The 13380-nt window shown below is 42.0% G+C and overlaps 1 non-coding gene across 1 annotated transcript; it reads left to right on the top strand.

The window, feature by feature from the left end:
- The first annotated feature begins 12849 nt into the window (after positions 1-12849).
- On the top strand, positions 12850-12924 carry Trnat-ugu (transfer RNA threonine (anticodon UGU)). Its single transcript has one exon. It is a non-coding gene; the product is annotated as a tRNA-Thr (tRNA).
- The last annotated feature ends 456 nt before the right edge of the window (positions 12925-13380 follow it).

Here is a 13380-nt window from a genome sequence, read left to right as displayed (position 1 = left end):
AGAACATCTATCATGTGAAAATCAACACGCATTTTCTCACGTTACATCCTAAAAGTCATGGAACAAGGCAGTCAGGTAGATAGAGTATTTCTAGCTTTCCGAAAAGCATTTGACTCAGCAACACACCTACGTGTATTATTACTAGTACGACCGTACGGGTTTTCAAGCTAAATTTGTGACTGGACTGAGGATTATTTAGGGAGATCGCAACCGTTTTCGTGGGGAAGAGTCATCGACCGAAGCAGAAGTAACGTCAGGTGTGCCCCAAGGTAATGTCTCGGGACCCTTGCTGCTCATGTTGTGTGTTAATGACCTCGCAGAAAATATTAATATTAATCACAGATTTTTAATAGCTGATGTAGTTATTATAATGAAGTTTTGTCTGAAAACATTTCAAACGATATCAGAGACTGGCAACTTTCTTTAAATGTTAAAAAATATAGAATTGTGCACTTCACACAATGAAAAGAAATCTTAGTACCCTGTGACTACAATGTCACCGAGTCGCCCGCAACTCATACAAATACCTAGGTGTAAAATGTATGGGGACATGAAATGGAATAATCACATTGGTTCGGTCGTAGGTAAAGCAGGTGGCAGACTTTTGTTCATTGGTAGAGTACTTGGGAAATGCAATCAATCTACAGAGGAGGTTGCCTACAAAACACATCCTGTTTACGATAGTCCGATGATGGGGATTTGATTCTCAGATATGTGAGCGGTTCTAAAACTTCTTAAGTAGTAGAAGCCAGTACTTGTACATTGTCCTCAACGACAAGTGTTCACCAGAGACAAGTGTATCATTATTAGTGCCCCAGGGAAGTGTTGTAACGTCTACTTTCGGGCGCAGAGTTATCTCTTTAAAGCCTGTACTATGGTAAGTTGACGGGCTTCACCTTGTAAGAAAGGATTTTAGTAAATATGTTGACCGCGTGTACCTGAATGGATGCAAAATCAGACTTACACCCAATCAGTAACAACAATGATACGTCAAGCACGTCTAAAGTATAACTACACGTTAGGACGGACAAGAAACATACACAGCAGATGCTACCAATTGTTAATAATACGGTCGCCAGCCTAATTAGGCATTAACTGAGTTTCTTCCCTGTACAAGAGGAAGTACGTTCAAGCATAACAACACGTAGTAACACTGCATTATATGGTAAATTCAGAACCAGAAAAATCTACTGAACTAATATTTTCACTATCTGTACTAATTTGGACAAACTATAAATACACAACATTACACTATAATGTTTACTACAAACTACGTTTTGTCTATTGATCCGACTGACATCGGGCACAGTTTACCCTAGAAATAGCACTTTTGAAACACACATACAAAGTCAATTTTAAGAAGGGTAAAACACTGATAAATTTAGGTTTTATATTGACTTTAACTTTGCTGGTCAAAGCAGTTCAGTACACTTCAGGATTAAAATGAATAGAAAAGAAAGAAGGGAGAAGGGAGGGGGGGGACCCTGAAACTGTTATGATCACTGTAGTGAAAGTTTGATCATTGAGAGCCTCAAGCATTCTAGATTTCCAATATATGATTTACCACTCTTTTTGTCTTATTTCCTGCTCATTTAGCTACTGTTATTTTTGTCTCAATTTAAATAAACTTCATTACTAAACCAATTTCAATATTATATCCCAACTTGGTCAGACCTATTTTATTCGTCCAGGATTTCATTAACAACAAAGTTCTTTAAACATCATCCTAACATAGATAGATCTGCAGGTAATTATTATTAACATAAACTTTAAATCTTCATCTTGGGACACTCGGATTGCACAACATGCGGAAAGGACCCTCTCTAGGTTAGTTGTGAGGATAATTAATTGATAGGACAGTTCAGGTAAAATTTAAGTTATTATTGAACAGTATGTAGCAAAAGTGACACTGGTCCACACGAATACAGTACTGAAAGTTTCAACCTGTTCGTATCGATGAGGCGGTCGGCAGGCGGCGAGACGGCGAGGCACAAAGCACACGTACAATTACAGCAATGGCTCATGAAATATCGGCACTTTACTTCTTCATGGCGTCGCAATGCTTTTCCATTTAGTGCCTATGGAATATTGTCATGCTGTATAGACGTCGGAAACAGCGCATTCGAGGCTCAACGAAACCACTTTTTCCAGGAGAGCCTCCTCGATCTAGCACGTGTTTCTCAGATCGATGCCCAACTCCGACTACTACTACTGAGCCCGTTGTGCCGTATCGCGCCCGTGTGCATTTTCCCGCGCTCGCCTACCTCCACCTTTTCCTGCTCCCCTACAGACAGGGTATTCACCAAAGGTTTTACATTCCACATAGTCTAATACATTGCCTACGTATGGACCAGGCGTACAAATACAACTTTCACATCTTACAATAGTTTCAACATTAGGTACACTTCCCTTCGATTACAACATTGCTTGAAATTTGACATAAATATTAAAATTTACATCGAAAATTGTTTATAGCTTCTTCAACATAATGACATGAAACAAAAAAGAAATGAAATCAGAACATCGATTATACTAATTTATTGAAATTCAGAAGAAAAAGATTCATTACAAATACAGTAGGATAACGTTAGTGTTGTTACAGTGTGATAGCGAAGATCTTCCTCTTTACTTGATTAAATGATATGACGGACAGGATGAGCAGCAATCTGGGACTGTTTGCTGATAATGCTGTGATTTGCGGGAATGTGTAGTCGTTGAGCGACTGTAGAAAGATGCAAGATGTCTTAGAGAAAATCGGTGTGATGACTGGCAGCTTGCTCTAAAAGTAGAAAATTGTAAATCAATACAGATGAGTAGAAAAAAAAATCCTCTAATGTTCGAATACAGCATTAATAGAGCGCGGTTTGACACAGTGAGGTCGATTAAATATTTAGGTGCAACGTTGCAAAGCGATACGAAATGGAACGAGCATTTAAGGACGGTAGTAGGAAAGACGGATGGTTCACTTCGGTATATTGGGAGAATTTTTAGGAAGTGTAACTCATCTATAAAGAAGGTGGTGTGTAGAATAATAATGCCACCCATTCTTCAGTAATGCTCGAGTGTTTAGGATTTCCCCCGGGTGGGACTGAAGAAAGAAGTAGTTCGTAGCCTTGCTGCTAAATATGTTACAGGTAGGTTCAATCAATATGCGAGTATTACAGAGATGCTTGATGACCGTAAATGGGAATCACATAAGGGAAGACTACGTTCTTTTCGCGAAATACTACTCAGAAAATTTAGAGAACCGGTAAGTGAAGATGACTGCAGAACGATACCACTACCGCCAACGTACAGTTTGTGTAAGGACCAAAAATATAAGCGAAATAAGGGCTCGTACGGAGGCATATTGACTGTCTTTCCATCGCTCTATTTGCGAGTGGAACAGATGATGATGATGATGATGTTTGGTTTGTGGGGCGCTCAACTGCGTGGTTATCAGCGCCCGTACAATTACCCAATCTTTGCTCAGTCCAATTTCGCCTCTTTCCTGGATGATGATGAAATGATGAGGACAACACAAACACCCAGTCATCTCGAGGCAGGTGAAAATCCCTGACCCCGCCGGGAATCGAACCCGGGACCCCGTGCTCGGGAAGCGAGAACGCTACCGCGAGACCACGAGCGGCGGACGAGTGGAACAGAGTAGGAAATGACTAGTAGTAGTGCAAGGTGCCCTCCGCCAGGCATCGTGCTGTGGCTTGCGGAGTATGAAAGTAGACGTAGATGTAGTTCCTAGATTATTGCTAAAATATGTCGAATCCGTACCAAATAGGACTAACAGGGATTCTGAACATATGCACAGAAGGGCACCATGAATATTCACATGATCATTTCATCCATAGGAGTTTGTCAAGGACATCCCGAAGACACTGTATTGGCTGACTCTTGAAGATAGGTGCGAACAATTCCGAAAAAATCTACTTACAAAATTTCATAAAAAGCTGTAAATTATGAATTTAGGATTATACTACAGCCCCCTACGGACTGATCCTTAGAATTCGCGATGACACGATTAGATTAAATAAAGCGTGAACAGAGGTACTTAAACTATAGGTCTTCCCAAGAGCTGTACGAAAATGGAAGCCACTAATAACAGGTACATAACAGTGGTTAGTACAGATTGGATGAAGATTTAGGTTGGACTGCTACGCGAACTGCATGCTGGTAAAACTAATGGTGTGTGAAGCAAAGAGTATTGTGGAGCCTCCACCCCCACTTGCGACTTCCTTCCTGTAGCACATCTTTTCAATACGAGGTTACCGTGTAGTAAAAAATCACTTTCAGTACGCCACCCAATACTATCGAATGAATCTAATTTGAAAGGGTATCAATAGCCTTTAGTCAGTGTTCTTGTCGTCATAAGCCAGCTTTGCGCCATATAAAATTGCAAGTACCGGTACTTGAGAAATAATAGTGCTTTACCTGATGCTGTTAAAACTACAAACATCTAGTGGGAAATAATGAAGCTCAAAATCAAAGTAGCTGTAATGAGAAGAGGGAAATGGAGTTCATAGCTGTTCGCCTGAATCAGAGAGTGGAAGTCCTTAATTTATATTTTTATTTATTCCTAAAGATCACTGAGGCTCTGTCCACTAATACAAAGACATTGTTGTCTGCTCAAAACAACAGTGTTGAGACTCAAGGAGGATACATAAACACTAATGTCCAAAATTAAAACAAAAAAACGGAAATTTGCGAGGTTGCGTTTATTTAGACACAAAACAGTATAAACGTACGATAGTGAAGTAGAAACACAGAAAAGAATACAGAATGTAAGCAAGTGAAATTTGCATAAGGGTAGAGAAAAATTTATTCGTTTTTTCCAACTTAATGGATTTGCACAAACATTGCGACAAGCAGTGAATGTGCTCAGTATGGGGTGTGACCTCCTCTGTCAGCAATACATGCCTAACAACAATGGGGCATGCTGTGAATTACATCACAATCTCATGCGGAGGCAATAACACCCGTTCTTCCTGCAAAGCTACTCGCAAGTCTTGGAGAGCGGTTGGTGGATGCTGACGTGATGCAGTCAGTCTCCCTAGTGGGTCCCAGATATGTTGCACGCGACTCAGATCGAGAGAGCAGGCAGGACACGCCACGCCATGTGTGCGATATCTTCTGTTTCCAAGAAAACATCAACTACCCGTGCTCTGTCAGATGGAGCATTATCGTCCATCAATACGAAGGTCCCAGGATCTCATCACTATACCTGACAGTAGTTAAACATTGCCGATTCACCCCTGTAATTTTAAGAAGAATTTTTGCAGTGGTCAACATAATCCATTCTCACACTATTAGGGATCCTCCTTGATATCGGTTCCTTTCCGCAATGTTTGGGTCCCAAAATCGTGTTCCACTTTTCCTCCAGATGTTAATACATCGAAAATCACTCCCGAGGCGAAATCGGCACTCATCTGCGAAAAGAACGTTGGTCCACTGACCGCCTGTTCAGGTGGCACGTTGACGACTCCACTCTTCTGTGGAGACGCATCAGAGGTACGCGCACAAAAGGTCTCCGACAGTAAAAGTCACTTGGCCGAAGCCTTCGGTGCATCGTTTGCCTTCATGAAACACATCCAGTGGATGCTGCGAAGTCAGATGCCAGTTGCCATGCAGTAATAAGATGGTACCTTCGTGCTCTTCCAGTCTTCTCTTTCTGACGTGACACTTGTTCGGCCCTGTCAGTGTCTGCTGTATTAGTTGTTGTTTTGAAGATGGCTTCAGCTGCGTAAGTTATTTTTGGTTCTATAACACATTTATAATGTTTCAAATTTGAATCTACGGATATGCGTTTTTGTTGTACGTGTTGTAATAATGTAATTTTCTTTGTTCAGTTTTTTATTCTGTTTCACCCTGATGATTTCTTATTTAGATCGTAAGCTAAGGTTTCACCTAAATACTTACATTTAACAACAATCTTGATTTATTTTTCTCCTATTGTAATTTTCGTAGCGAGAGATGGATCAGGTAGCATAATCGGTTTTCTCAAATTATATTCTGAGGGCAATTTTTTGTGGTATTTCTTATAGTGATTTAACTTGTTGCCTCGTTTCATGAACATTGTTGCTGGGAGAGTAAGGTCGTCAGCAAATTCGAAGCAGTTCACACTTATAACATTTTTAGTAGTTGCAATTCTTATGTTCTTTCGGCTATCTTTGTACTATTCTCTCATTATGTGTCCAGGTCTCAACTGACAGTAATAGTGCTACACAGTTACCTTCTCTTCAGCCTACTTTTATAAGAATATGTTCAGAAATTTCTGCTCTAAACTTCACTTTCGGTTTGGTGTTCGTTAGAGTAATTAAGTCCTGCTAATTCAGTTGGTTTTGGATGGAGTCCCAGATTCCTTGAAATTTTTAGTACTGAAGGTCTATGTAGGCAGTCATGCGCCTTCTTAAAATCTACAAATGTTACTGCCAGAGGTTTGCGCCGTTTCCTGTAGTACGCCAAAATCAGTTTTAAACTAATGGTCTGCTTTGCACAGCTTCCCCATGGACTGAAACCTGCCTGATAATCCCCTGACTCCTGTTTCAGTTGTTCCTAGATTCTTCCACAGAGGACCTTGGATAAAACCTTCTATGTGCAGTCTAGGACTGAGATTCCGTTGTAGTGGTATGGACTGCTTTTATTCTCCTCCTTGTGTAGTGGGTGGATGATGGTCATAGTCAATGTCCAGGGAATTATTCTGTTATCCACATTTTTGTTAGAGCCTTGCGTAAGGAGGTCTTAACCATGTCAGTTGAAAATATCCACATCTCAACAAAACATGATCTTCTCCACATGCCTTATAACTTTTTTGTCCATTGAAGACTCTGAGAGATTGCAGGGCACTCTCACGTCTGATACAGTGTTATGCTGCTTAATGTTATTACGGAAGATGACCTTTATTACTTGGTTGCTATACTGGATACGATCTGACTTCATTCATATGATGAAATGGTTGGCAGTAGCTAAAGCTCTTGCTTGTGTGCTCTAGTGAAGGAATAGCAGTAAGCTTTACCTGCATTCAAAGGAAGAGGATGCTGAGTTAATTGACTAAAGTAAAAGCATACGGTGGCTGAGGGATGAGGAGAGCGTTTTTTCTGCGGAATCTGGGTGAAAACGTTTGTGGACTACCCAGTCCCAAGTTTTCATTGTGCAGACACATTGGATGGCACCAGTTGGTTATCGGCCGCATCCAGGTTTGCTGACTAGAACCGAGGAGTCGCTGGAACTGTATATAGGCAGAGCATTGATGACCGGCAATAAAGCAGAGGATGGTCCATTGTTAGGTAGGAAGTCAATAATACGGCTATGAGCTTCTGTAAATTTCCATGGGACAGAGTAGTGTCGCCCAGGCGTCCAGACGCCGCTACAAAACGTATTTGTGAAGGCATGAGGCTTTTAGCAAGTTTACGGCCGTTCTTTGGAAAATTAGAAATGGACACAACAGGAGATGGGTGAGCGGTTCTAGGCGCTTCAGTCTGGAACTGTGCGACCACTACGGTCGCAGGTTCGAATCCTGCCTCGGGCATGGATGTGTGTGATGTCCTCAGGTTAGTTAGGTTTAAGTTCGAACTTCGGGGACTGATGACCTCAGATGTTAGGTCCCATAGTGCTCAGAGACATTTTGGAGAACAGGAGAGATAACGATCTTTTTATGGATGGCTGTGGTTCAATCTAGGTCATGCTTTTAGCAAAGACATGGCGTAAAAGTATAAGAAAGAGGCCACGAAGCTGAATCTTTTTTTCTCTTATCCCGCTTAACTTTTAAAGTCACTGGTTGGTGAAATCTATGTTTGGAGAGCAAGGGGCAGACTCACAACTTCGAATGCCGCACTCCAGCTCATGATTGGCTTGTGCTAAAGTGGGAGTAGTCTAAGACGTAAATGTGATATGTTACCTAGCTGTCAAGGAAAGCTGAGAGAAAGTGAAGAACACATTCTTGTACTAGCGCTTTGCTAGTAAAGGACGACAGGTCCTTACCTAGACAGTGGGACTTGTGTCCTTTGCTAGTGTGCCATTTAGAGCCTCTGCCAGTCATCATCTGAACCATCAGCGATACTGTTTCTTACATCACGCACACAAAAAGTAATGCGTGGGTGTACTTGTCTTGATTCGGCCATCTAAACGTTTCTCATATTCCATCATGCATAGTCATGTCACAGAGTCAAATTGGTTTGGCAGACCAGAAAACGGGTCCACCTGCACTTTGGGATCCACGGGGGTTTCAGTGGTTCATAGGGAAGTACCTGCATTCCGAATTGGCCTAACGAGAGACCGTGTATTTGCATACTTCCGGGCGCGCACTTTTGCTAATAGATTGTCGCTGTCTATGACTGCAGACGCCGAGTGCATCGTGGTGTGCCGCCCTGACCAGTAGAAGGATAAAGTATTTGCTGCTATGGCGTAGGGCTCCAATATACGCTTCTCAACACCCTGTTCTTTGGAACTATATCTTTATTTATAGGGTAGTAGAGTATAGATGTTTGACAGCATAGTTTTAGGGCCATATTACGGATTCACAAGTATAAAGTCCGGCAAAGCGATTAGTTCTGCTTAGTGTTGTATATTGATCCCTAGCTGATCACTTTGTTCACCAAAGCCTGCTTCTCATTGAAAGCTTTTGTAAAATAAAAAAATATTTGTGTGGCGTTACTTTAGCCACCTTTTCTCGTGTGATGTTAAGAATGAATAAATCAATTGTTATTTAGACCACAAATCCTACCAGTGTTCTGATAACATTGTTGTTGTTGTGGTCTTCAGCCCAGAGACTGGTTTGATGCAGCTGTCGATGCTACTCTGTCCTGTGCAAGCTTCTTCATCTCCCAGTATTTACTGCAACCTATATCCTTCTGAATCTGGGTAGTGTATTCATCTTTTGGTCTCCCTCTACGATTTTTACCCTCCGCGCTGCCCTCCAGTACTAAATTGGTGATCCCGCGATGTCTCAGATCATGTCCTACCAACCGATCCCTTCTTCTAGTCAAGTTGTGCCACAAACTCCTCTTCTCCCCAATTCTATTCAATACCTCCTCATTAGTTATATGATCAACCCATCTAATCTTCAGCATTCTTCTGTAGCACCACATTTCGAAAGCTTCTATTCTTTTCTTGTCTAAGCTATTTATCGTCCACGTTTCACTTCCATACATGGCTACACTCCATACAAATACTTTCAGAAAAGACTTCCTGACACTTAAACCTATACTGGATGTTAACAAATTTCTCTTCTTCCGAAACGCTTTCCTTGCCATTACCAGTCTACATTTTATATTCTCTCTACTTCGACCATCCTCAGGTATTTTGCTCCCCAAATAGCAGAACTCATTTACTGCTTTAAGCGTTTCATTTCCTAATCTAATACCCTCAGCATCACCCGATTTAATTCGACTGCATTCCATTATCCTCGTTTTGCTTTTGTTGATGTTCATCTTATAGCCTCCTTCCGTTCAGCTGCTCTTCCTGATCCTTTGCTGTCTGTGACAGAATTACAATGTCATCGGCGAACCTCAAAGTCTTAATTTCTTCTCCATGGACTTTAATTCTTAATCTGAATTTTTCTTTTCTTTCCTATACTTCTTGCTCAATATACAGATTGAATAACATCGGGGATTGACTACAACCCTGTCTCACTCCTTCCCAACCACTGCATCTCTTTCATGCCCCTCGACTCTTGTAACTGCCATCTGGTTTCTGCACAAATTGTAAATGGCCTTTAGCTCCCTGTATTTTACCCCTGCCACTTTCAGAATTGAAAGAGAGTATTCCAGACAACATTGTCAAAAGCTTTCTCCAAGTCTACAAATATTAGAAACGTAGGTTTGCCTTTCTTTAATCTATTTTCGAAGGTAAGTGGTAGGGTCAGTATTGCCTCACGTGCCCCAACATTTCTACGGAATCCAAAATGATCTTCCCCGAGGTCGGCTTCTACCAGTTTTTCCATTCGTCTGTAAAGAATTCGTGTTAGTATTTTGCAGCTATGGCTTATTAAACTGATAGTTTGGTAATTTTCACATCTGTCAACACCTGCTTTCTTCGCGATTGGAATTATTATATTCTTCTTGAAGTCGGAGGGTATTTCACCTGTCTCATACATCTTGCTCACCAGATGGTAGAGTTTTGTCAGGACTGGCTCTCCCAAGCTGTCAGTAGTTCTAATGGAATGTTGTCTACTCCCGGGGCCTTGTTTCGACTGAGGTCTTTCAGTGCTCTGTCAAACTCTTCACGCAGTATCATATCTCCCATTTCATCTTCATCTACATCCTCTTCCATTTCCATAATATTGCCTTCAAATACATCGCCCTTGTATGGTCCCTCTATACACTTCTTCCACCTTTCTACTTTTCGTACTGTGGTTAGGACTGGTTTTCCATCTGAGCTCTTGATATTCATGCAAGTGGTTCTCTTTTCTCCAAAGGTATCTTTAATTTTCCTGTAGGCAGTATCTATCATACTCCTAGTGATACACGCCTCTACATCCTTACATTTGTCCTCTAGCCATCCCTGCTTAGCCATTTTGCACTTCCTGTCGATCTCATTTTTGAGACGTTCGTATTCCTTTTTGCCTTCCTCAATTACTGCATTTTTGTATTTTCTTCTGTCATCATTTAAATTCAGTATCTCTTCTGTTACCCAAGGATTTCTATTAGCCCTCGTCTTTTTACCTACTTGATCCTCTACTGCCTTCACTATTTCATCTCTCAAAACTACCCATTGTTCTTCTATTGTATTTTTCCCCCATTCTTGTCAGTCGTTCCCTAATGCTGTCCCTGAAACTCTCTACAGTCTCTGGTTCTGTCTGTTCATCCAGGTCCCAGCTCCTTAAATTCCCACCTTTTTGCAGTTTCTTTAGTTTTAATCAACAGTTGATAACCAATAGAATGCGGGCAGAGTCCACATCGGCCCCTGGAAATGTCTTACTATTTAAAACCTGGTTCCTGAATCTCTGTCTTACCATTATATAATCTATCTGAAACCTGTCAGTATCTCCAGACTTCTTCCATGTATACAACATGATTAACATTACTATTGCCATTTTATTAAAATCTTGATTATAATTCATACAGCAGAATTTTGCTACTCTTTGTACTTCTTGCAAATTTCAAGTGGCTAATTTGTTACGTACGGTTTTAGTTGGGGTAATTTCGTCATTTTGTAAAAGTTCTTTTGGCTATTCACAATTTAGAAGTTTATTAAGTGCTTTTGCCATGACTTTAGCGTTTTCTTACCCTCCGCCAAGCATCATACCGCACGGTGGCTTGTTTTTTATGCTGTTTTTCAGAATGCAACTGAGAAAATTTACAGAAACAGTATCAGAAGCTGACTGCAGAACTGTTCTACTGCTATCAATATACAATAAATTTCGCGTAAGGATCATGAAGATAACATCTGAGAAATTGGGGCTCATATTGAAGCATATAGACAGACGTTTTTCTTTCGCTCTATTTGTGAGTGGAACAGGAAAGAAAATGACTAGTAATGGTACAATGGTCCTCCTGCCACACGCCAAACGGTGTCTTGGGAAGTATGTATGCAGATGTAGATACGAAAACACAACGCGTAATTATAAATTCATGATTATGAAGTCAAAACGAATGGATAGAATGATCGAGTTCCGCTCTCCACAAACGTGACAGCGTCCCCATTTCAGAACACAGGTGTGTTTGAGAATGTCGAAAGATTCCCTCAAGGCCGCCGCTCTCCGAGGTGAAAGCAACAGGTGCTGCGCTCAACATACCGAGCCGCTGTGCAGATGTCGGTGTTCCACGCGGCGAGCTGTCACGGCGGCAGTCCACGGCGCAGCGCCCACGTCCTGTTTATCCGGCGCGCGTTTCTTTCGCCAGTCACTCGTCAACCGCTGGGATGAGAGACCATTCACGGGAAGCCCCACAAGGTACCTTAAGAGCTCGTCTAAACTACTTTGAATGTCATGTATCACGACACAGGAACTTACTAAGGCGGTTGCTGACAGCAAGTCTACGACAGCAAGTCTACGATTCAATAAGCAGTTTGAAGGTTCCTTACGTTGTTTACTCTTGTGTACTAGATAGGCAAATAATTTTGTCTTCATTTTCATAGTCACAATACACGTACTTAATCCTTGAAAACTTACGCTCTCAGTAAAATGAGTGTTGAGTTACATTCGAAATGCAACCCCTATTCATCCGTAGGTCTGCGTGACAATTAAGAGGAAATGCCGGGGATTCAAGACGTTTTTTCAGTACTCCCATTCTTTTGCGAATTACAGAGAGATTTCCAAGTCATCCAAGCGCATGGCTGCCTAAATAAGGCTACCATATGCCGAGGTGATTAAAAGTCATGGGATAGTGACATGCAACATACAGATGGCGGCAGTATCGCTTACACAAAGTATAAAAGGGCAGCGCATTGGTGGAGCTGTCATTCACGTAAAAAGGTTTCCGACGTGAAATGATAATTAAATGGACACCCTAGCTGCAACCAGGCGTCGATATACTTCATTGGGGACATGTTGAAAATGTGTGCCCCAACCGGGAGTCAAACCTGGGAACTCCTGCTTACATAGCAGACGCTCTATCCATCTGAACCATCGAGGGCACAGAGGATAGTGCGACTGCAGGGACTTATCCCATGCACGCTCCCCGTGAGACGCACATTCCCAACATGTCTACACCACTACATTCGTGTGACCTTCTTGTGCGAACGCACACGCTATGCCCGAACTCGTACGGGACTTGGTAGATTAATCTGCCAAGAGTAATGAGTATGATGGGCAAACATCTATTCGGTTCACTACGAATGTAGTGGTGTGGACATGTTGTGAATGTGCGTCTCACGGGGAGCGTGCAAGGGATAAGTCCCTGCAGTCGCACTATCCTCTGTGCCCTCGATGGCTCAAATGGATAGAGCGTCTGCCATGTAAGCAGGAGATCACGGGTTCGAGTCCCGGTCGGGGCACACATTTTCAACATGTCCCCAATGAAGCATAACAGCGCCTGGTTGCAGCTAGGGTGTCCATTTCATTTAGCAAGGCTGCATGGTCATCAACGGTAACTGTTCTTTCGGGAACAGATACTACCCTCATATATAGTTTCCAACGTGATTATGACTCTACGAAAGGAATTAACAGACTTTAAAGCGGAATGGCAGTTGTAGCTGGCCACATGGGACATTCTATTTCGGAAATCGTTAGGGAATTCAATATTCCGATTTCACAGCGTCAAGGGTGCCAAGAACACAGAACTTCACTCATTACCTCCCACCATGGGCAATGCAGTGGCCAGTAGGCTTCACTTAACGACCGATGGCAGCGGTGTTTGCGGAGAGCTGTCAGTGCTGACAGACAAGCAACACTGCGAGAAATAATCGCAGAATCGATGTGGGACGTACGACCAACATATCTCTTAGGACAGT

This window comes from Schistocerca cancellata, chromosome 1 (assembly GCF_023864275.1).
Source record: "Schistocerca cancellata isolate TAMUIC-IGC-003103 chromosome 1, iqSchCanc2.1, whole genome shotgun sequence".
Lineage (NCBI taxonomy): Eukaryota > Metazoa > Arthropoda > Insecta > Orthoptera > Acrididae > Schistocerca > Schistocerca cancellata.
This window is presented reverse-complemented; position numbering and strand designations above follow the sequence as displayed.